Source organism: Pimephales promelas, chromosome 20 (assembly GCF_988280905.1).
Source record: "Pimephales promelas chromosome 20, fPimPro1.hap1.1, whole genome shotgun sequence".
Lineage (NCBI taxonomy): Eukaryota > Metazoa > Chordata > Actinopteri > Cypriniformes > Leuciscidae > Pimephales > Pimephales promelas.
Window position 1 is genome coordinate 12,397,566 of NC_142788.1, and position 25,758 is coordinate 12,423,323.

Below are 25,758 nucleotides of genomic sequence, written 5' to 3' on the forward strand. Positions count from 1 at the left end.
GTGGCTTAAAAGTTAATCCTCAAGTGTGGATCGTCATCTACTGTTTGCAATCCAACGTCACCTCTAGTAAGTGTATTTTATGATTTTTGAGCAAATAGTCATTTCAGTCGATGTCTGCCAATTCAACAACAAATGCATCTAAAGTTGGTGTCGTCGTAGGATGTCTGTGTATATAATTTAAACCTTGTTTGTATAGTGTGTAACCACAGGTTTATAAATATAAAGACATTGTATTAAAAACTGCATATATGTTGTTGTTCTTTAAGTTAGCCATCTTCTCACATTTGCCACAGAAGCATCTGTATGACAAGTATACATGACGCAACAGGTCCCTCGCATAAGTGTAATTTCGCTTGTACGAAACAAAATTTATCACAGAATGTGTATAGAGCTTAAAAAAATTGCGCCAACGTTTGTGTTTGTGTGTGCCTGTGTGTGTTTTGCACATCCATACTTGCAAAAAGACGCGATTGCAACTCTATAAACATAAATGTATCAAATAACCATACCGAGACGTACTGGTCCATTTCATTTGTGTTTATTCTGCTGGAGTCTCTTCGTCATCTGGGTCTGATCAGGGACTATTTATATATTCCGATTCAAACGTACGCTGAATGACATTCAAAACAGCGGGTCTCTCTCTCTCAGCCCTTCGGCTTACCGACTGCCATAGGTACCAAGTTACGCCCTCATCCAAAGGCAGGGCGGGGATATGCAGCTCATTTGCATTTAAGGTCGTACACACCAAAAAAACTCATTTTTAAAACAGGCCCCAAAATGACATTTTCAAATGGTTATAATAAATTAACTGTGGGGTATTTTGAGCTGAAACTTCACAAATACATTCTGGGGACACCCAAGACCAATATTATCTTGTAAAAAGGGGCATAATAGGTGCCCTTTAAAAATAAAGCACTAACCATAAATGTCTAAAGAGTTTATAACTAGCCTACATATGTGAGAGAGAAAGAGACAGTGTGTCGTTTAAAAAAAAATCGAGAATGTTTAAACACTCTAATATCAGCTTATGAGGGAAACCGACGGGCTTTAGGGAAACGGAGGGGGAGTTAGTGGTGCTTCAGAGGCCGAGTGCAGGAGATGATTGTGAGAGGTCTGTGCACCTTTACCGATCAGAGTGCGCGCTGACACGGAGAAAAGACTTTACTCGACGCATACGCAGTAGCGCGGCAAAAGTGACGCGTTGGGTGCACATGACCGGCAAGACCTCATTTTGCATGGCTGTGTTGTGTACAGCCTTTTTTTGACCGAGGATGAACGACTTCAAGCCGAATATGTCCGAGCTTGTACAGTACGTCTCACACAGTCAGAGCGTAAAAATACGAGATATTTTATGGGAAAATACTAAAACGGGAAGACAGTTGGAAAAGAGCTAAAATATGTGAGAAACCCGGAAAAAATGGGAGGGTTGACAGCTATGGCCATCAAGAGCTAGAGTGCGTAGCTCTACTTTGCGTAATTGGTGGGGTGAACCAACAAGCATAATCTCTAGCCATGTTTCCATCGACACGTTTTTATCCGAATTAAGTGATATCGAATGAAAAAAGCCTTATGGAAACAGTAAAATTCGATGAAATTTCATGAAAATCGACTCAAATGAAATACGTTCGGTCTCATCGAATTTTCTCTTGATCGATATACGGCTAATGCGATAAAAGCTGATGGAAACGTTATTTGCCGAATAAATAATGAATTGCGATTAAGTTTTATGCCCTTTTATGGTTGCAACACGTCAGAAGACGAGTTCATTTCCGGCCAGTCTGTTTGCGCACACATGGCGGATGTCAACAAAGACAGATGTAAGTGGACAAAGCAAAAAGATGCTTCAACCAAAGGGTTTCCGTGAACCACGATCTCCCAGAACTGATTGAGCGCTCGTTCCCAAACCACAGTCATCACCACCGCTGTCGTCGGGCATACGTGCATCGGCATCGCATCATCATAGCAATGTTTATAGCGTCGTTGTTTTCTTGGGTTAGTTTTGCTTGTTTTTACGTGGCTTGGTTGAATTGTAATGTAGAATGTGGTCTGTTATTTCTAGTTAACAGACTGCGGCGCTGCTAGTATAACACACCGTTTCCATGGACGCAGTTCAGAGACGGAACAGACTATTTTCTTTAGCAGAAGCAATACTCGTTTTTAAATCAATAAACTCGTTTTTAAGTCAATATTTTGTGTCAAATGATTGATTTATTTATTTATTTGGTTGATTTATATGTAATAAGCAGGATACTATATAGTGAGGCGGTTGTGAGGCGAATACAACAACTTCGCATACATTATCCCATTCATATGTCGCTATCAGCTGGCACATAAGCATTATTAGCCTTCAACTTGTGAAATATTGATCATTTTTTGGTAAATAGACAAAAACACATCCTTTTGGTCTAACAAAACTTTGTTCGCAAAAGTTTGCTTGAATGTTGTTCGATTCAGTGCGAAAATAAATGGAAACACCTTAAAATGTCTCAAATCAATTCGATATACCAATTTGATCGCAAAACAGCATGTGATGTCATTCAACGCATTCTCACCCCAAGGCGTCACCTTTGACCATGCTTCAATATTTGACGTTTTAGGCGCCCTTTAGCGTCACTTACATGACGCGATCTGTAGAGGCGTCTGTAGAGGACGCGGTTAGGTTTAGGTGTGGGGTGGGGGTAGGGTACATGCGATCCTAGGGCGTCATCTAACTGACGCTAAAGGGCGCCTAAAGCGTCAGATATTGAAGCATGTCCAAATGCTTCCCAAGGCGTCAGTTAAGTGACGCCTTGGGGGTGAGAATGGGCTGTGTCATTACGTACAGGTTTTTATTCGCTTTAAAGCCGTTGGATGGAAACACACTTTCACCAGCTTTATCCGCATGAGTTTTTTAACCGAATTTCAGATAATTCGATTGACAAGTGGATGGAAACATGGCTTCTGTCTTTTAAAAAAATCACTGTTAAAAATTATCAGTCATCCATTCCTTCATCTTAGATATTACCCTCAATATGCCATGGGTTTTAATATCTGTCTAATATAAAGAATGATTAATGTGTTCGATATAGCTGGGAGGGTCCAATACAAGGGGGCATTTCTCATCAAGACTGGGTTATGTGCCTGTGTCATTTGTCCAACATCCTGTCACTCACCCGTCGGTCTCGAGTCTCTGTTCTAGTCGTGTCCCGGTTCCACCTTGTTCTGAAAAACAAGGAAGAAAAGTCACATTTAAAACTAAAGCGTTTATTTTTTTTTGTGTGTGTCAAACTCTTTTCACTGGCAATTGATTTTTCTGTGAGCTTGAAACTTATTTGCTTTAAAAGTCTAGAGCCAGCTACAGCTTTAATTCCTAGTCAAAAGACTTTTGTGAGTGCTTCTCGTATTCTCTCTCTTGCCTTCCCCTCATTTTCCACTTCTTTTCTTTGTGTCTGAACTGAAGTCTGACCAGAATACTGATGTCATGGATTTGTGCAGTGCATTTGGACATGCAGAATGACTTTCTGGCCTCTTTTTTTCCCCCCGCCGCACTGCCAGCTCCTACTGAGCTCGGAGGCCGCTGAGAGAAAGCAGGTCCAATTACCAGAGCAGGGGGGCTTAGTGAGCGCCACACCACAAAAACACACACAAACACACACACTCACGCAAAACCGAGCGCGACAGGTTTATTCAGACGAAGCAATCAGGACGAGAGCTTAAAGAGACCTTAGCGAGGGAGGTTAAGTTATTTAGCGTGATGGCTAATGACAGTGTGGGAACGGCCATAGGAATGTATGAGGAGAAAGAGCGAGGGAGGGGCGAGGAGGAGACGTATCCGAAACGAGTGGAATCGGCGCTCCATCAATCACTCCGATTAAGATGTCAACCTGTCAATCATGAGGATTAGACTGTGGGGCCTTGTGCATATTCATGAACATCTTTAGGGTGGGATGTGAATATGTTAAGCTGTATTACAGAAGAGCAAACACTGAAAGGGGAGGAGAGGTAATTAGTGGCCCACCATTCACTCGAAAACAAAAGCAGGGTCGAGCTGGTGTTCTTTTCGGCCTCGAGGAGCCAGTTGTTGAGATGTAGACGCGTTTGTGCGCTATTCTGAAATTTGTGAAATTTGGTAAACAAAATGTATTAGAGTCAGTGATGTCATGTGGATTAAACATGGTCACATGTCCTGATGTCATCACCACTCTCTATTCTCAAATAATTTCCTTTCATTCTCCATTAGATCTATTTAACGCACAGATGGGTGTTGTAGTTAAGGTGTTCTGAGTGGTTTTAATGTGTTGCTAGTGTGTTCTGGATGGTGAGTCAAAAGAGCATGCTCCCAAGTTTCTATGACAGGGGTTTGATCCCAAAAGCACCAAATAAAGAGATGATCTAGCTAAGGAACCACATTTTTGAAGTATTCATTTCTAGGCAGATATTCATTTTCACGTACAATCAACCCGATAACACTAAATGCGTCTTTATAGCACGCATGTGTATTGTCGGGTAATTTATACGCTAAAGTGAGTTTTTATGTGCATATGATACGCATTGGTTGGTTAGGGCAGGTTTAGGTGTGGGGTGGGATGTGTGTGTGTATTATACGTTTCGGTAGAATTAAGGGTGTGGGGTGCGTGTGTATTACACGCAAATGAACTACATATCAAATGCATGCAAAAATTGCATCTCATATGCACGTAAAAACTCATTTTCACGCATAAATTACATGACAATACACGATGTGTGTTATAGAGATGCATTAACATGAGAACAAGCTGATTTAATATACACACACTGTATTGAAAACAAAGCACATTTTAAAATAATTTCATGGAAAATAAATGAATACATTATCAAAATTTGAAAATGTGTTAAATATTAATTATTATTATTATTATTATTATTAATGATTAATTTTGACACCTGTAAAAATACATTTTGTAAAATATTTATTTTCTACTTACTGAAATATAAAGCCAGATATTTATTTTCATATATAAAAGACATTATTACTGTGGAAGATAAATAGTAAGTGTAATATTGTGTAAACAATATATATATATATATATATATATATGAAGAGTTCAGATGCAAAAGCCTCTAAATGCCATTTGAAATTTTCTTTTTTAATGATGATTTGTATATTTAAGTTCAGTAATTTCACTTAAATGACAATTAATAGGTAATTATCATTGCCATTTAAGTGAAATCACTGAACTTAAATATACAAGCTTGATAAAAAATGATCATTCTAGAAGAAAATTTCAAATGGCACTTAGAGGCTTTTGCATCTGAACTCTTCATATATATATAATAGCTTTTTATATATTGTCAAATACTTTATTTGAAGCCAAAGCAAATTATTAAAATATTATCTGGAAGAAAAACAAACGTAAAAAAGTTTAACAGATGTGTTGTATACAATATCTTCACTGTGACAGATGTCAAAATATATTTAAAAAGGAATAATGGCCTTAAATTGTTATATACTGTCTTGCAGTCAAAGTACATAATTAAAATGTTTTCTGAAAAATAAATATCAAAATTGCTATCATTCTTTGGTCTCGTTCTTCACCAAAATGCAATGCATTCCCATACAGGTCTTATTAAAGCAGAAAAGTCAGAAAGTAAAATGTTCTCATATGATACAACACGATTGGACAAGGTTGAGCAACTGAGGAAGGTCTGAACCAATCAGGTCAATCACTCAGTGACAGTCTTTGTAAGAAAAGTGTCTTTCCCTGCCGCAGTGAGACATGTTAAGGTGACATTGACAGGAGGCACACGCTCATCCTGCCTCGAGCCGTGAGCCCACACTGACCCTCTCTCCTCTTCATCTTTACACATCTCTGTCTCTGTCACTCAATCATCCTCTCCTCTAATCCTGCACTCATTCCCTCTTCCCACTTATGTTTTCCTCCATACTTAATCCCCCTTTTCTTTTTCCATCTTCTGTCTTGTTACTTTGGCTTTTCTCCTCTTCTGCCCCCTCTCTCTTCTCGCTCTGTAATTGCCCATGTGTTGAAAAGAGCCCCACACAGAGAGAAAGTTAGCCACCGTAGATTAAATTAAACCCCATCAAGTAGAAAGCAGACACCAAACACCCAATGCAATATTAAAAGGCTGCACACAAGGGGTTGTGTGTGTGTGAGAGAGTCACTCCCTTCAGTCATTCTTCTGCTTTCTTCTCTGACTAATGTAAATCAATGATGTGAAATGGCTGCTTCCCTCACTACAGCTTCAGTGACAGCAAACAGGCCCAACCACAGACCTGCTGCCGCCAAGGTGATGGATAGGTGAGAGAAAGCTGATACACAGGCAGCTTTCATCCCCTTCTCCGTCTGTCTGTCACCCTTTTCCATGTGTCATGATTTCTCTCCTCTCTTTCTTGGTCTCTTATTCTATTTTTGTGATCTATAGGTCTCTATAATGGTGTACTTGAGGAAAATCACACTTAGCGGAAATGTGATGCAGCAACCTGAACAAGATCGCCTTAAATGTCACTACAGAATTTAAATGTAAACTGCATAAACATGGTGGACTATCTGCTTTTTCTATTCCATAACAAAAACTAAAACAAAAGCACAAACACAAAGAAAAAGCCAAGGCAAAGGCATATCAAATCAAAACATAACATAACAGCAAAAGCTAAACTATGGAAGCTTTTTTCCATCACAAAATAAAAATGTAAAAAGGATAATTGCAACTTTTTAACTAAATTCTAACACAATTCTAACTTTTTTTCCCCTCAGAATTTCGAGATAAAACTCGCAAGTTATAAAGTCAGAATTGCGGGATATAAAGTCACAAATAAAGTCAGAATTGCAAGTTATAAAGTCAAATTCTGAGAAAAAAAAATGCTTCTAACATAAAGCAAAAAAACTAAAAGCAAACGAAAAAGCAAAACAAAAAACTAGGAGCAAAACAAAAAGCAAAGCAAAAAACAAAAAAGCAAAACAAAAAAAGCAAAACAAAATCAAAGCAAAACATAAAACAAACAAAAGCAAAGCAAAGAAAAAACAAACAAAAGCAAAAAAGCAAAAAAAGCAAAGCAAAACAAAAAAAACAAACAAAAGCAAAAAGGAAAGCAAAACAAAAAACAAACAAAAGCAAAAAATCTAAACAAAAAGCAAAGCAAAAGAAAAAACCAAACAAAAGCAAAAAGCAAATCAAAACAAAAAACAAACAAAAGCAAATAAATCTAAACAAAAAGCAAAGCAAAAGAAAAAACAAACAAAAGCAAAACAAAACAAAAAACAAACAAAATCAAAAAAGCAAAACAAAAAGCAAAGCAAAACAAAAAAAAAACAAACAAAAGCAAAACAAGCTAAACAAAAAGCTAAGCAAAAACAAACAAACAAAAGCAAAAGGCAGAGCAAAACAAATTCACAAAATAAAACAAATACACAAATCAAAACAAAACATGCAAAAGTGGCACAGATGTTTTGACTTCAGTTCATGCAATGCACATTTTGTGTAGATATCTTCTTTATCTCGATTCCTCCCCTCCCATGACCTTCACTTATCGCTGAGATCGCAGATTAACCCAGACATGCCACGTGTGCGGTTTCTCTCATTACGCCGCGTTCATTACGCATTCTCCCACCGTTCGCCGTGATTTATGCTCTTATTCATATTCCATGTGAAGCTCTTTTAATCACCACGCAGCATGTTGCTGCTTCACATAACTACTGCAAAGAAGCAATTAATTCCTGCTGCTGCACGCCTTCCTCAACAAGCCAGAAATTAATACAACACTTAAGAAATACTCACTCATTTGTTCAGAGAAGAGAGAAGGAAACTCACACAACGACCTCACGATTTATTGACATCAGTTGCGTTGCGTAGGACTGACCTTAAAGTGAAAAGTAGTATCTATAGTCCTGTAGATCACATGCTATTTAATTTAATTTTATTTGTGGTGCTATGGTGCATTGACTTCTAGTGTGAAACAAGTTCTTTAATAGATGCCTTCATACTCAAACGCTGCCTGTTCAGTCATTGACCAGTCTAGGGTTTTGGACACAGGGGTACGTTGAGAGGAGACAGGTAATAATTAGGGATAAGAGAGGGATCAGTACACGATATGAGATGGAATTGAGCTTGCTTCTCTTTCATTGGTTTTCATGTCTGGAGCACTAACCACAGGGCCACTGCTCCAATCTACATTACATTTATCAAAAAAGATACTGGGTAAAATGTCTGATATGCGCTGTCTCTCCGTCTGGACAGTAGACCTGTCTGGCCTCTGGGGTTTTCTTGTGAAGTGTCCACGATCCCAGACTTAGATTAATAATTTAGATAGTTGCTGAGCCTGGTAAGACAAGCTGATGACTGCTGGTCCGTGGGGCAATTTAAAAAAAGCAATGGTGAACCACACCAGAGCTCCTGCCTGCAATCGTACTGAGCCAGCCTGTAAAAATATGAGTGTGTTCAACTGATCTCATGAAATGGTGTGTGTATGACACACCAATTCGTATTTCCATTTTTGGCGTGCTATCAACACGCATAATCACTTTTCAGCGTGTTTTTGAATGTCGTTGACTTAACGTTACATTACTGTATATATAAATATATGACCTACCCCAACCCCGTCCCTAAACCTACCCGTCACTGGGGTTAATGGCATTTATGAGTGTTCCCCTACCATCCTAGGAAAAAAAAAAATATCGCTCCCCAGATATAGATCTACATTTTGCTTCGTTTCGCTCGGACATTTAATGGCATGTACACGCGTAATCACTCTGACATACACACATACACGCGGATAGCTCAAAATGCGTAGAGATAACACGCCACTTGACTTGAAAGTGGTGCGTATGTTTACGCAAAAGTCATGATGTCAACTTGGTGTTCTTGAGTGTGCAGTTACAGTTAGACTGATCGAGCTGGAGTAATGCACGTGTTAGTGGGACATTATAATCATGCCACTGTCTACACTGCACAATGAATCTAAAACGAATCGAGTCTTTTATAAATAGTTTAATCGTGATTAATCGCATTAATGTCATAGTTAACTCGCGATTAATCGCACATTTTTTATCTATTTTAAATGTCTCTTGATTTCTTTTTGTCCCATTATTTTTTTCTCATTTGAAAGCTCTTATCAACATGTAAAAGCGGATCGGCTTGCTTTGTGCAAATGTTTTTTTTATTGAAAACAACATTGGCATACTGTGTTCAATTCACCTTTGGCTAAGCTCCGCTCCACTTAGTTACTGTTGCTACATCCGTCAAACTTCATCTGCGCTCTGCATGGCTTATGCTGTAACAGCTCTTCCTGCTGAAATGTTATCAAACTTTTATAAAGCAGCAAATAAAGTGTCCGATAGAAGTAGGCAAAAGGGGCTGCAATATGCGTTCGAAGGCTATATTCAAGACATACAGGTGAAACGCAAGAAACAACAACGCATCCAAAATGGAGGCAAAAGCATAACGTTAACGTTACCAGTCACAGTAAAAAAAATGAACCACCGCATTTCCTACTAATCGAGACGGAGGCTGGGACTAACAATATCAGGGAGCAACACTGTTCATGCAAAGCTGGGTAGGTCTCTATTCACTTCTATAATCGTTATTACAAAGCAAACGGACTACACGAGTATAACATTGTATTTATTAGCAGCGCGTGCTAGCGTATTCAACCAGTATGAGAACCGAAATCATAACCTAAGCAACATGACATCATGACTTTTGCGTAAACATATACGCCACTTTCGAGTCAGGTGGCGTGTTATCTCTACGCATTTTGAGCTATCCGCGTGTATCCGCGTGTATGCGTATATGTCTACGCCATTAACGTCCGCTTCATTCCGCGTGTCCGTACACGCAGTCAAATCTCCAGTTATAAATGCCATTAACCCCACTGACGGTTAAGTTTAGGGATGGGGTTGAGGTAAGTCATATCTTTTTTTTACCTAGGATGGTAAGGGAACAGTCATAAATGCCATTAACCCCAGTGACGGTTAGGTTTAGGGACGGGGTTGAGGTAAGTCATATATTTACATAACGTTAAGTCAACGGCGTTCATAAACACGCTGAAAGGCGATTATGCGTCTTGATAGCACGCCAAAAATGGAAATACGAATTGGCGTGTCATACACATGCTACTTCATGAGATCAGCCTGACCTAAGACATTATAAAACGGTCTAATTAGTAGAAGTAAAAAACATGTGCTTGTTGATCTTTGCGGGGTTTAGCTGACTGAGGACATCCACACAGTTTAATCCAAAGACGACACTTGGATTTTACTTCGGTTTTGGGAAGGGAAAAAACGGACACCCCCCTCCAACCTCTCCGGGAAACGCGTATCTGTGTTACAAATGCCCGAGGCACAACGTTTAACCATATTTTTGATAAAACTACGATGGTAATAGCCTGCCGAGACCAAAAATATGAGACGCCTGTGTTGAAAGTCAATGGAGCGATGTGAAAAAGTGTCGGACCTCTGTGGGAGCTCGTTCTTGGCTGTGCTGTGATTGGTCAATCTACATTCTAGGGCGTGGCTTAGCCAAAGGTGAATTTCACACTAACATTCTCACTTCTAACAAATAATCTCTCACAGTCCATCAATAAAATACCGTTAACAGTGTTAATAAACAAACAAAAGGTAACAATGTCAATCAATAAAAGGGTGAAATACTGATAAGGCACTGATACTGACAAGGGGGCGGAGAATTCGTATCAGCTGTGTGTGTGTGTTTGTGCTTGGCCATCATCAAGTGGTGTTTCAGACTGGATGTGCTCGCTCTGTTCACAACGACAAAACACACAGATCACTTTGGTCTTGTCAATGGAACCATTTGGCAACTTTTTAAAAGTAAACTTTCCATTCAGAATCATATTGGCATCCATTTCAGGGTCTCTCTCTCTCTCTCTCTCTCTCTTTTGAGCCAATGTCGACTTCCCTATTTCATAATTTCCAAAAAGTACCGCTTCCACTGAGATTCTAAAGCGTGGATCTGATGAGCACTTCACCATACCATGAGGCCACAGGAGAGGAGTCATCATATTCGTAAAAGGGCGAAGAACAGTGACATGACTGATGTCGTGGGTCACATGAGAGTGGACTGCTAGTAAAGTACCGACACGTGTGATTAATCACATTAACCCCGAAAACATCTGACAACCAGAGTGCCACAATACATTTAATCTCCATTTGTGATAAAATCGTGTGAAACGTTGAATGCCATTTGGTTTGATATTTTAAAATGCAATGACATTCAAAGATTTTAAGGACCACGGTACAAATCAATTCAAGGAGAGTTGCAACCTTCAGGCAGCCTAGTTTTAATTCCATCTGCTATCCCGCCACTGTTTCTTCATCCCATTCTCAGAGTCAATTGATTCCAGAGGGATTTCAAACACCCAATTAAACCCCGCTAGACTAGTCCAGTAAAGCTGGTTTAATTAATGCCAGCATAGGTATGATTATCTCTCCTTCCCTCTCCCCATCTCTAGATCTCCTTTCCATCCTGTGTAAACTTTAACAAATCCTGCTTGGGCCCAAATTGAAATTCATTGATCAAGCCATCGGGTGAACCAACATAAAAAAAAAAGATAAAAGAGAAAGAGTAAGTAAGTGAAAGATTGAGTGTGTGAGGGAGAGAGAGATTGGAAATTAGTTTGGCAAAATCCAATCTCAGGGACATGTAACACGACTGTCAGATCTTATTTAAAAAGCAGGCACGGTCCTATCAACACTTGAGGAAAACAGATGAGGAAAGAGGGGATAAACAGCAAAGAAATCCCACAAGAGTAATCATCTTACTGACCTTCAAGTGCCCGACCACACACTCACACATGAGCCAGGCAATCATTCACATGTAAGGGGGAAAACCACGGCTAACTGATTGACACAGAGCTGTAGAAAAACTAGCGCTAGAAGGTTGAGTGTATTGAGGGCGTTCAATGCAAACACAATATAGAGGCTTGCACAATTTTCTCCTGATCTATAAGGCTGATCTACAAACAAGCACAAGGGCGGTAAAGGTCTTTCTGGACCTTATCAAAGGCCTGACACCTCCATGAAGCCAAGCTATACTGCAGATCTCATTTAACAGACTGACACAATCTTTTTGACAGACATGACCAATTTTGACTCATTTATGGAGGATAAATTTAGCAAGCGTTGTTCAGAACAGCAAACATTTGCACGGTTCAAATCTCAGAGCCCCAGGAACAGCAGTGTTTGCTAAGGTACCGTCATTATTAGTACTGCTCATAATTAGGGTTTGAGATTTGAACAAAATATTAAACTTTGGTGTGTCACACAACTCAAAAAGTGACTGAACTGGTGATTTTCACCTTGTTTGTTATATTTCAAACATTTCTCGCAATTTTTTTTCAAACTTTAAAGGGATAGTTCACCCAGAAGTAACAATTCTGTCATAATTTACTCATCCTCATGTTGTTCCAAACATGTAGGACTTTCGTTCCTCTTCAGAACTCAAATGAAGATCTTTTTGAAGAAATCTAAGAAATGTCCATTCCTCCATAGACCGTCTACGCGACACTTTTATCCTTCAAAAAGGTCATAAAGAGATTGTAAAACTAATCCATATGAATTGAGAGGTTTAGTCCAAGTTTTCTGAAGAGACATCAAGCTTTTGACTGAAATAACCACTCGTTACAACCGAGGTATGCAGCAAAGTATTTGTGAAGCCACAACACGCACAACCTTGAGGCGGATGGGCTACAACAGCAGAAAGACCCCACCGGGTACTACTCATCTCCACTACAGATAGGAAAAAGAGCCTACAATTTGCAAGAGCTCACCAAAATTGGACAGTTGAAGACTGTAAAAATGTTGCCTGGCCTGATGAGTCTCGATTTCTGTTGAGACATTCAGATGGTAGAGTCAGAATTTGGCGTAAACAGAATGAGAACATGGATCCATCATGCCTTGTTACCACTGTGCAGGCTGGTGGTGGTGGTGTAATGGTGTGGGGGATGTTTTCTTGGCACACTTTAGGCCCCTTAGTGCCAATTGGGCATCGTTTAAATGGCACGGCCTACCTGAGCATTGTTTCTGACCATGTCCATCCTCTGATGGCTACTTCCAGCAGGATAATGCATCATGTCACAAAGCTCGAATGGTTTCTTGAACATGACAATGAGTTGACTGTACTAAAATGGCCCCCACAGTCACCAGATCTCAACCCAATAAAGTATCTTTGGGATGTGGTGGAACGGGAGCTTCTTGCCCTGGATGTGCATCCCACAAATCTCCATCAACTGCAAGATGCTATCTTATCAATATGGGCCAACATTTCTAAAGAACGCTTTCAGCACCTTGTTGAATCAATGCCACGTAGAATTAAGAGATGGTCCTCACTGCGGAACATGAAATCCATGGGGAGGAGTCGGATCCAGATCCAACTCCTCCCACCTTACATACACCTAAACCTAACCAACTCCGCCCCCTGATCCCTAAACCCACCCCTAATCCCTAAACCCAACCCTAATCCTACCCATCTCCACCCCTTGGATTGTGATCCGACTCCTCCCCGTGGATCTCATGTTCTGCATTGAGGTGCTACTGAGAATTAAGGCAGTTCTGAAGGCAAAAGGGGGTCAAACACAGTATCAATTTGGTGTTCCTAATAATACTTTAGGTTAGTGTAGATGCATGGATCACTTTTACGATGACCTAATTGGTGGAATGGACTTCAGTGAAAGGACAGAAAATGTATTAAAAATATCTTTATTTGCATTTCAAAGTTGGACGTACTGTAAGTCTAACGGGTTAAGAAAGACATGTGGGCATAAATGAAGGCACAACTTCATATGTTTGCATATGCATATGTTTGGCTGAAATATCTCTTTATTGGTCTATCAACTAAAACCTTAGCAATACCCATAAATCCACTTGTAAATTTCATAGAAACACACTAGAACCACTCAGAACATCACAGAAAATGTGAACATGTGAAAATCTAGTAAAAACAGCTGTTATCAAAATGTTCATTTTAAAGACATTAAATGTTTTCATCATTTCAAGAATTCCGTTCTCGCTCCAAAATGCGCCCCGTGGCATGAGTTTTGAGTGATGCTTGTGCAGGGAGAGGAAGATCACTGCGCTTTTTGTAACTTTTCCTCAAGCACTTGTTTTATTTGATGATGTTAACAAGGTGAGGAAGGGTGATGCTGGATCGGTGTTCCTCTGAGCCGTTTTTGGAGTGTCAAGTCAACCTTCTGAGCACTGCCGCGGTGTCAAGGTAACAGTCAGTCTCAGCAGGAAAGCACTGTAATTACCCAAATCACATCGTGTGTACTTACAGCACTAATCCCTGTCAGTCAAACGCAGTCATTAAGCCTTCCCTTTTTACCCTGGCGCATTCATTTTGTTTCGTTCATTACGAGCTCACTTTCATCTCACGCTTTTGCGTTTTATCTCTTTTCCACAGTCTTTAGCGTGCGAGAATTAAACCTACTGCCTTTTCATTGCACGCTGGTAATAAACACAACAAGAGCACCATTAAACTCACTTAATGCTAGCAGAACTTGTCCGAGAGCGTGAAATTGATTTGACTGTAGAGAATTGGTTGGGTTCACGGCGCATTCGCGTACACGATAGCATCTCTCGGGATGGTGCAATGAGGAGGCTCACATCCCGACAACAATCATTAACAAGTAGACTAGCAACTTGACAGACACACCATCACTCGATTTAGATTCGTCCCCAGACTCTGCTTTTTCTGTCGTTCTCACACGTCGAGTCACGTATTTACTAGTCCCCGCAGAGGATAAAATATCTCCCCCTCTCTATCTCTCTCTTCCGCCCTCTACATTCATTTTCAATTCTCTTTCTTCTTATAAAGACCTTTTCGGAGCAGAAGAAGGGCGGTTCTTGCTAAGGTTTTATCTTTACACACTTATTATGTCCTTTGGTTCACCTGGCTTTGGCAAGACAGCACAAGTCTAGGCTCAGGTCAAATACGGCCTTCACTGGGAATTAAAGGACAAGTTCGGTATTTTACAATTAAAGCCCTGTTTTAAGCATCTTTTGCAGCGATTTTTGTGTGAGCATATCAGTGAACACCCCAGACCACTCGGTGAGTTTCACGTCTTTGTAAACTAAAGTTTTATGCGTTTTTATGAATGATTGTTCCAGTGCACCTATACCATTATAAAGGTGGGTCGCCTTATCTTAAAATAGGGCTTTAATTGTAAAATACTGAACTTGTCCTTTAATTAATTTTGCTGTCCATGAGTCAAATGTGTCAGTGCAATGTCAGTGCAATGTTAACAAGAGTAAAATAAGGCATGACTGCCCGTTGTGAAAGAAATCTGATTTTTTTTTATATTATATGATATTATTTTTAATCTCTAATATTGTACTAGATTAATCTGGCATATGGGTTAATTTGACCCAGCTTTTGGGTACGCTATATAACAAATTTGTAGTTGAATCAACCCAGAATTGTATTTAATTTGACCTAGCATTTGAGTAGAAATGATCAACTCATCTGTTGGGTTAAAAATGACCAACCCGTCTTGCTGGGTCAAATTAACTACTGTTTGTCCGGTGTAATATCGATCCAGCGGTTGGGTTATAAAACAACCTAAGTTGGGTTATTTTTTTAACCCATAATTTTTTTGTGTGTAGCAATGAGAATAAATGGAGGCAAACCTATTTTTATTGTGATTAATAAAACAAAGCAAAAAAGAGAAATCTGATTTTAACAAACCAATCTTATAAGAATTCCTAAGAATTGTACTAGCTGGTGTTTTTTATGGATTCTTACAATCTGACTTGTACGAAAATATACTTAATTTTGTGGGTATATCTACGGAAGCGTATTGCATTCACTTGAAGAAAAAAAAATCTACTCTGTTTTTCTGAATTAACAAGTTAATTCTCTTAGAATTACAAGATCAAGTTTTCATGGAAAAAAGTTTTCACTCTGCTTTTCTGAATTAATGAGTTTTTGAGATAATCAAGTCAATAATTCAGAAAAACAGAGCAAAAACTTTTTCCCATGAAAAATTATCTTGCAATTCTGAGATAATTGAATCGTTAATTCAGAAAAACAGAGCAAAAACTTTTTCCCATGAAAAATTATCTTGCAATTCTGAGATAATTGAATCGTTAATTCAGAAAAACAGAGCAAAAACTTTTTCCCATGAAAAATTATCTTGTAATTCTGAGATAATTAACTCGTTAATTCAGAAAAACAGAGCAAAAACTTTTTCCCATGAAAAATTATCTTGTAATTCTGAGATAATTGACTCGTTAATTAAACAGAGCAAAAACTTTTTCCCATGACAAATTATCTTGTAATTCTGAGATAATTGAATCGTTAATTCAGAAAAACAGAGCAAAAACTTTTTACCATGAAAAATTATCTTGTAATTCTGAGATAATTGGCTCGTTAATTCAGAAAAACAGAGCAAAAACGTTTTCCCATGAAAAATTATCTTGTAATTCTGAGATAATTGGCTCGTTAATGCAGAAAAACAGAGCAAAAACGTTTTCCCATGAAAAATTATCTTGTAATTGTGAGATAATTGGCTCGTTAATTCAGAAAAACAGAGCAAAAACTTTTTCCCATGAAAAATTATGTTGTAATTCTGAGATAATTGGCTCGTTAATTCAGAAAAACAGAGCAAAAACGTTTTCCCATGAAAAATTATGTTGTAATTCTGAGATAATTGGCTCGTTAATTCAGAAAAACAGAGCAAAAACGTTTTCCCATGAAAAAATCTCGTAATTCTGAGATAGAAAAACAGAGTAGATTGTTTTTCTTCAAGTGAATGCAACATGCTTCCATATATATATCAGGGGGGTGTGTAAATAAAAAAAAATATTCACCAATTCAAATGAATTTACACCAGTTCTCCAAATCACAAAACACTTTAGAAAGTTAACATTTTTGGCATTGGCATTTAAACAATAACATATAGTTTATTCCTGTGATCAAAGCTGAATTTTCATCACCATTACTCCAGTCTTTGGTGCCACATTATCCTTCAGTTTAAAAATCACTCAGTTAAGATTATCAATGTTGAAAACATTTACTTTTGTCAGGATTCTTTGATTAATAGAACATTTAAAAGTACAGAATTTATTTGAAATATAAATCTTTTTGTAACATTATTAATTACACCCCAGTCTCCACAGTCGGTCAACAACACATTAGTACACATCTCATATCTCCAGTCCTTCCTCTAACTCCCACTCTAATTGGCATTTCAAAGTCGCTTTGCAATGATGTATTGGTTCACGCTAACCAATCAATGTTGGCCTAATTAAATCCTGTTAATCATAATCCTGTCACAAATTCTCACAACTTCAGTTTAAAAGCATGTTCTAGTTTCGATATCAGTTAAGCTCTAACATAAGCATCCGTGGATTACCGAAATCAACAAAAGAAATTTGACTTGTACATCAGTTTATAAAAAACAAACAAGAAAACGTGTTTTCAGTAATGTACTTACAATAGATGTCTATGAGGCAAGACATTCTGGAGACTTCAAAAGTGAAATTAAAGTTGATATAGTATTTATTTTCTTAAAAAGAATAAAATAAAAAAATAAAAAACTGGTGCTTTTGGGTACACAATATCCTTAAAAGGCGAGAGGAGTTGAGAGCGCATCTAAACAGTGAATCTAGCAAGTCTAGTGTAATATCTAACTGTGAATTTAGCTGACGAAGTCTGTGATGGGATAAAAACATCGCCTAGTCAACACCTTTATGTATACAACACCTTTTTTCACTGCAACTTCAGCTATGTTGTCAACTAGCGTTGGATAGCCTACCTGAGGTAATTTTGTAACACTAGGCTAAACTGCATAATATCTCGTCGTGAATACTTCTCACCGTTTATTCCGATACGACCGATTGCTTTTCATATATCCATCTTTTTTTAACGTATCCTTGAAAAGGGGGTTTGACTTGTCAAACAGTAGAGGATTTTTTTTTTGTTCCTCGACGATTAACTCAGCAATGTCATCTGCCGTTTTAAATGCGCGAGACATTTAAATTAGAATGGATTCTGATTGGTTGTCGGTGTTTTATCATTGAACAGCAGGAAAAAAAATCGTTCTGAAAGTGATCCCAATGATATCCCTCGTATCTTTATCGTTATAGTTGTGGTGTGATGTGAACTCTGTTATTCTTTAATATGGAGAACAATTTTTAGAATTATATCTTTATAGTTATCTTTATAGTTAACGTGCTTGGTGTGAACGGGCCTTTAACATGCTTGAAGCGTCATCAAATAAGTCTAAATTTAAAAAAATGCAGATAGGTTTAAGTGACAGTTAGATTTAGGTGACAGAAAACATTGAGGAAAAAAGAGAGATAAAGTGATAACGTAACCACATTTCTTATTGGCAGTTTAATCAGTGTATATTTTTAAACGAAAAAAGATAACTAAACCCACACACACGAACATGAGCTTCTTTTCTGGCCCAATTTTGTAGAGCTCTCCCATTGTTAAATTAACTTTCTCTATGTCATTCAGACCTCATGACCAACACAATTAGCCTTTCTCTCAAATTTGGAGAAAATTTGAGAAAGCAAATTAAGTGGAGACCTAACAGATCAAACAGAATTAAACAAAATGACTTAAATTGCCTCAGCTCCTCAGAAAGCTGTATTAGGTCAGGTTTATACTTGTGAGATAGTTTTACTGGTGGAACTAAATTGTAGGCATGTTAAGAGAAAAGGCCAGAATAGAGGGCCTATAAAGAGGTGGGTAGATAAGCAAGGAGACGAGTGAACGCAGTGATGTGTGAAATGAGAAGAGCTCAGACGGACTTGACAAGGTGGCTTAAAGCCATGACGGGATGAAAAAAGAAAAAGAGAGAGAGAGCGAAAGCTTGAATCTCTCAAGATTAAATATTCAAAGATGTTTTGACATGATAAAGAATGGCTTTTGTTGAACCATTTGACTGTCATCACTTTTTTGCTTTCAATAATACTTGATTGTGATTGGACAACTGCAGCATTATGCAAATATTTCTGTCTGGTGACACTGTATAATTGCTAAAACCGTGATAAAATTTCAAGTTCATTTTTTTCAAAAAAACAAAAATGCTGAACAAAGTTCTGCCAATCAGAGTCCGCATTTACATTGTAACAGCGAATTCTGATTGAAACTCCCATGAAGCATTGCAGACGATTGAGACTCCCTAGACGTTCAAATATTTGCATATTTGAATATTTTACAATAAACTTCAAATTCATTGCTATGTTCTATGCTATATTATACTTTATAAAACGGTTAAATCCGATCCTTGATTCTGATTGGTCAATAGTATTACACATTGGAACGTTGTTGCTGTTCAAGGTCAGGGACTATTTTTTTCTGGCGTAACGAAGGCTTTTAGTGATTTTACCTTTTTTTGTTTAACTTTAATCTTTTAATGTGTGGTAACCGTTTTATAAAAGCAATAAGGTACTCGAAGCAAGTGCGGTACCGTGAATAACTCTACATCGCATCGTGCCTAACAACACCCTTCAGCCAGAACTTATTTACGATACAGCACAGCCTCTCATACCGTATTGCTTACTAATACTGTATTTTCCCATTTCAATAGGTTGCAGTCACATTTCAGCAAAATTGCGCTCGCAAAACGGTCCACTGTCCACTGTCAATGATGTAGCGAAATCACTTTCAAACCAAGCAGCTTTCTGTTGCTCAACAAAGTGAATCCGCATGACCAAATTGAACCCCTTGCAGAATCAGCATGAGAAAATCTTTCGCCCTCACATGAAACTCCAGATGAATGGATTTTGTCTGCGATAATTCGCAGAGCAGCAGTAAATGTGCACTTTTACACAATGCGTCATGAGACGAGTAGTACAAGTAAACTGTATTCGTAACAAAACTAAACAAATAATTATTTTTTACTTAAACTCCTTCAGTACGACAGAAGATTTATCTGGTCTCTCTGGGTTTATTTTGCCCTAATAAAAGACATTTTTGTGCAAAAACATTTTTGTCCCCCATGAGTGTTTCCCGCCCTTCTCTCAAGGCAAAACATGTCATACCTTGCAGTCAGATTCAATCTCAGTCTCTCACTTCCAGACTGAGCTATGTACCGAAATACACCTGCAAAGACAAGCATTTGCTATATGCAAGTATGCATGCGTACCGAACAAGCTACTGACTCAGCAAAGGACAATCCAGTGGAAACTATGCAAGATGCAAATGAAGAGGAAGCACCCAATAGCACTTTCCACTATGTGTGTGTTGTGTGTGTGTGTAGTACCGGAGAACTTCTTATGCCTGCGTACCTGTGGTAAGCATGGAATATTTGAACAAACAAGGAACAGACGTTGTGTATGAGCTCCTGTGTGTGTGTGTGTGTGTGTGTAAGTGAGAGTATAAAGCCAAGCCGTGACTGATGTTCCATTCTAAAAACATTTATGTTGACCTGCTAATGGCAACCATGCTGCTGTTCAAAGAAACAGAGAAAGACACAGAATTCAAACACGCACACTTACAAATAAAAGTTCCAATTAGAACCAAAAGGGCTGTACCGGTATGATGTCATTGGAGAACTTTTTTAGTTTCAAAGATCTTGTTATTCTCCGGTTCTTTAGAAAACCATCCATGTGGTGTTTTTAAGTACTCGAATGAATACTGTAATCTAAACAGCTTAAAATGTAACATTAAGAATTATTAAAGGTGCTCTAAGCCCTCTGAAGCTCTCTTGCAAACACCTCAATAGATTTAGTTGAGCATTATTCGTATTACATTTTGATTTTGTTGGAAGGGGTGGTGTAGATATTAAAGGGATCGTTCACTTTGAAATTAATTGTTGATATGTTTTAGCTTACCTCAAGGGCATCCAAGATGTAGGTGTCTTCAATTTTGACGTTATTCGGTCAAACCGGTGTTGTCTGTCAGTCATAAAATGGAGGTTTAGGGGGTCCACCTCAAAGAGCATGCACAGAGAAGCCAAAATTAAACATGATTTAATGACTCATAAATGTAAGTACACACTGATGGCCTAAGACATGAAACGAGCAGTTTGTGTGAGAAAACTAACAGTATTTATATCGTTTTTACCTTGTGTAACCACAGCCACTTCCAACTGATCTGAATCAGTTATCCATATACATTTGCGAGTCATTAAATCATGTTTAATTTGGACTTCTCTGTGCATGCTCTTTGAGGTGAACCCCATAAATCTCCATTATATGACTGACAGACAACAACGGTTTAACCGAAAAAAGACACCTACATCTTGGATGCCCTTGAGGTAAGCTAAAACATATCAAAAATTAATTTCAAAGAGAACTATCCCTTTAATTAATCAAATCAATAGGAACCATTTAAAAGGTACAAAAATACCTTGAGTGCATGCGCAGTGCCATGATGCGGTATGCTTATATGCTTTACATTTTACGAATGTCCGTTGGTTTATGTTGTATGAACTGCAGTTGTCGTGGAGACTAAATATTTACTAAAAAGCTACTGAAATACAATTTAGCTATCTTTTTAGAAATATCATCAAGGTTAAAATGACAATGACAAAAATTACAGTTAATGAATGAAAGAAACATTTATTATTATTATTATTATTATTATTATTATTATTATTATTATTATTATATAAAACAATAATTATGTTATGGGGGGGGGGGTTAAAAACTGTACTTCTCAATACATCAATTCATTTTCTCTTAACAAACTAGGGACAGCACCCTGTCATTGTCACGATATGACTAGAGTGCAGTGTATTGAAACACACACAAGCTTCCAGGAAATATGGTCTGTACACACACGTTCCCAGCACAGACACGCACACACCCTCACACACTCCTGCTGTTGAGCAAATAGAGTGTAACGGGTGAAGAGCTCTTGAATGCTGGGCTCCAGATTCCTGCTGTGCACTTCAATTCCAGAACGAGACTGGAGGAGGAAAGAGAAAAGAGGGCATCTTCCCTCACCTCTGCACTTTGTGTATACCAAACAAAGACTAATAAAACCCCTATTTCCTAAAACCTTGGAAGTTTCGGAAGTTGAAATCCTGGGTCAGGCCTGGTCTGTTCTACCTGGACGACCCTAAGAGCTGGCAGTAAGCTGTGCCGCCCCATGTATAAGTAGGGTAATCGTGAGTGTTTCCTGGTTTGGAACGCCTGAGGGTTGCATCTTCGTGGTTCTATTATAAGATATGTCATACTGCCATGTTTTCTTTATGTAAATCCATATTGTCTTGTATTATTAGCTACATTTTCCTGCAATGTCTTGTACGGTTCTTTATCGTTATTGTTAGTGCTGGCATAATGCATTATCAGATTACTTTTAGTAAAGTTACACATTAAAAAATTTGAATTACTTTTTTAAAAAGTAATGCACTTTACTTTTCAGTTTAATTCATTTGCCTAAACTTTTTTTAAAAACTACTGGATTAAACTGCTCTCTTTCATAACGTAGTCTCTTAGACACGTACACTAATGCATGTTGCCCAATGTCAATTTCGGACTTGCAATCATTTCCCAAAATGTTGTGTGGAAATATTATAAAGTCTGTAAACAAGACATTAAAGGGTTAGTTCACCCAAAAATGAAAATTAAGTCATTAATTACTCACCCCCATGCTGTACCAACCCCGTAAGACCTTCGTTCGTCTTCGGAACACAAATGAAGATATTTTTGATTAAATTTGAGAGCTGTATAACTACCACATTGGCTCCTAAGGGACTGCCTCTTGACGGCCCAGAAAGTCAATGAAGAAAATGTTTAAATATCCCAAGTGACTACCGTGGCTCAACTATATGTTTATCAAGCGACGCGAATACTTTTTGTGCGAAAAAACAAACAAAAATAACGAGTTTATTCGACTATTTCTTTTCTTCCTTGTAGGCCAGAACGAGACTTCCTTAGATTTCCACGACGCATGCGCGAGATTTGCGATCTGCTTACACCAGCTTACACTACTTCAGATCGCAATTCTCGCGCATGCGTCGTGGAAATCTAAGGAATTCTCGTTCTGGCCTACAAGGAAGAAAAGAAATAGTCGAATAAACTCGTTATTTTTGTTTGTTTTTTCGCACAAAAAGTATTCGCGTCGCTTGATAAACATATAGTTGAGCCACGGTAGTCACTTGGGATATTTAAACATTTTCTTCATTGACTTTTTGGGCCGTCAAGAGGCAGTCCCTTAGGAGCCAATGTGGTAGTTATACAGCTCTCAAATTTAATCAAAAATATCTTCATTTGTGTTCCGAAGACGAACGAAGGTCTTACGGGGTTGGTACAGCATGGGGGTGAGTAATTAATGACTTAATTTTCATTTTTGGGTGAACTAACCCTTTAACACAGACTGGACATGCTGAAGACAGAGGAAGAGAAGAGAACGGAGACGTGCCAGTAACATTGGACCTACATCTCTACTAACTCTCACTAGAGTGTTAGTAGAGTATTAGTAGACTGGTAGGGTTAGTGATAGAATAAGTTGACATGTACTTGCAAAGTTAATTATAGTCAGTAGATTGTCTGTTGGAGGAGCATCACAATAAAGTGTTAGCAGATATTAAGCAGACAGTCTACTAATACTCTAATAAGAGGTAGTTGACGTGTAGTTGCAAAGTTACTTGTAGTCAACAGAATGTTCAAAAGGGACCATCAAAATAAAGTGCTACCGCATAATTTGCAAAAACAACGGTTCCACTTTATTACGATAGTCCACTTTAGACATTCTACTAACTATAAGTACATGTAACTTTGCAACTACATGTCAACTAACTCTCATTAGAGACAGTAGTACCGTTACTGATGGTTAAGTGTTAGTAGAATAAGTTGACTTGTAGTTGCCAACTTATAGTCAGTAGAATGCCTGTTTGAGGAACATCAGATTAGTGTTAGCAGATATTAAGCAGACAGTTTACTAATACTCTAATGAGAGTTAGTTGACATGTAGTTGCAAAGTTACCTTTAGTTAGTAGAATGTGTAAAGTGGACAATCGAAATAAAGTGTTACCAAAAACGACTGGTAATGCTAGCATAATTGTGTGGATCATGATGGAAACGCAGTGGTTGCCTCTAAATTTAAATGACTACAGATATGCATTTATTTAAGGCCAGTTTGGTCTGTTATTGAGCAAGTAATCAAAACTAAATTTGCTTAAAGAAAAAAAAAACGATATTGGAATCTGCCAATTTGTTGTAAAATAATAATAATAATAATAATAATAATAAAAAATCTAAATCAACCATGAAAAAATCATGATTGGTGCATCACTACTTTCAAATTTCAATAAAAAAAGAGTTTTTATTGAACCGTAGGTAAAGTAACATAATGTGAAGAAATCTTTTGTATGGCATAGTGATCATGAAATATAACAATATTCTACGTGTGTTTTTAAAAGAAAATGAAGCTAGGCTATGTTAAACAAACAATGTTGTTGAATGCATTATTACGTTAAGCACTTGCAAAAAAGCTTTCACCTTCATTTCATGAACTGCTGCGTAATAATAAGGCCTAGGCAAAGGCATTTGATTGCACAATGACTGCTTGAATAACTGGCTCAAATGTACCTGGAACTGATTTCCCATGAGCAAAGATGGCAGACTTCAAGCTGTGCACTTGTGTGTCTTGAACCAGACAAATCAACAGCAAATTGAGATGAATGAGAATGCTAACAGATCACTTAATCCAGATATTACAGCCCTCCTTAATACAACACACAATCTCCATCTTTCTATCTGTAGTGTTTTCGTCTATGACTCACACACTCATTCTTCTCCTCAAATGACCTCCAAGCCCTACTGAAGTCCATTTGCGTCAGTGTGATTATGTGTCTTCCCTTTTAAAATATTTAAGATGTTTTTGCTGTTAGTGTTCACTGCTGAGGTGTGCTCTGAGCACATGAGTGTGTTACAGTACACAGCTATGCTTTGCTTACTTTTAGCTATAAAACACTTAAAAGACATTATATGTTGCATTATTCACGAATCTTTGCAGAAACCCCCTGAAATGGTTTACATATGCAGGTCTGCACTTGCACATTGTACATCTACACTGCATAAACATGTTATTAATGGATTCCTGTTGCAGAAGTTTAACCGCTGACATTGGTGTGTCACATATTTATCCAAACACTACAAATTATATTTTCTCTGAGGCAATATGTCAAAGTGGTAAAACCATCATGAGATCGTAAAGAAGAAAAAGCTTCTTTGGAATTCTTGAGGGGGAAAAAAAGAGGAAGTTGGGGTGAATGAGTTTTGTTTTAAAATATTCATTAGAACTGAAAAACTTTTGCCAGACAAATTAAAGTCAGTTTGGTGTATATCCAAAACGCAGAAAACCATTTTAGTTTTAAAGGTCCCATAACATGAAATTTTCACTTTCTGAGGTTTTTCAACATTAATATGAGTTCCCCTAGCCTGTATGGCTAGAAATTTCAATCGGTGTAAAATATAAAATAACTATGTCAAAAGCATTTGAAAATGCCACATTTACACTATGAACACGAACTACAACAGCCACATTGTCATGGGTGGTTGCTGGCAGACCGATGAGGAAGACTGATACGATTAAGTTCAAAGGTTTATTTACAATAGTTCCAACAGTATGGCAAACGAAGAGCAACACACACACTTACATGTGTTAATGACTGATGAGTGCACAGCTGAATGTGATTAGTGTCCATGACATCAAATGAGTGAGGAAGGCAGGTGATGACAAAACATAACAAGTCCATGTGGTGTGAGAGTGTGTGACAGACATCATTTAAATTTATATGAATTAAATGTCATAGGATGTTATAGGTCACTTTCAAATCAGTGTGAAGATATCATTTGTCAAGTACAT

The 25,758-nt window shown here is 37.9% G+C and overlaps 1 protein-coding gene across 7 annotated transcripts in view; it reads right to left on the reverse strand.

Annotated features, from left to right (window-relative positions):
* The window catches only part of sulf2b (sulfatase 2b), a 169,593-nt gene that overhangs the window by 137,242 nt on the left and 6,593 nt on the right, over nt 1–25,758 (reverse strand). For all 7 annotated transcript variants that reach the window (XM_039658365.2, XM_039658394.2, XM_089124663.1 and 4 more), the window contains one exon: nt 3,153–3,201. The gene's annotated coding sequence lies outside the window, so the exon portion shown is untranslated. The remainder of the gene's footprint in view (nt 1–3,152; nt 3,202–25,758) is intronic.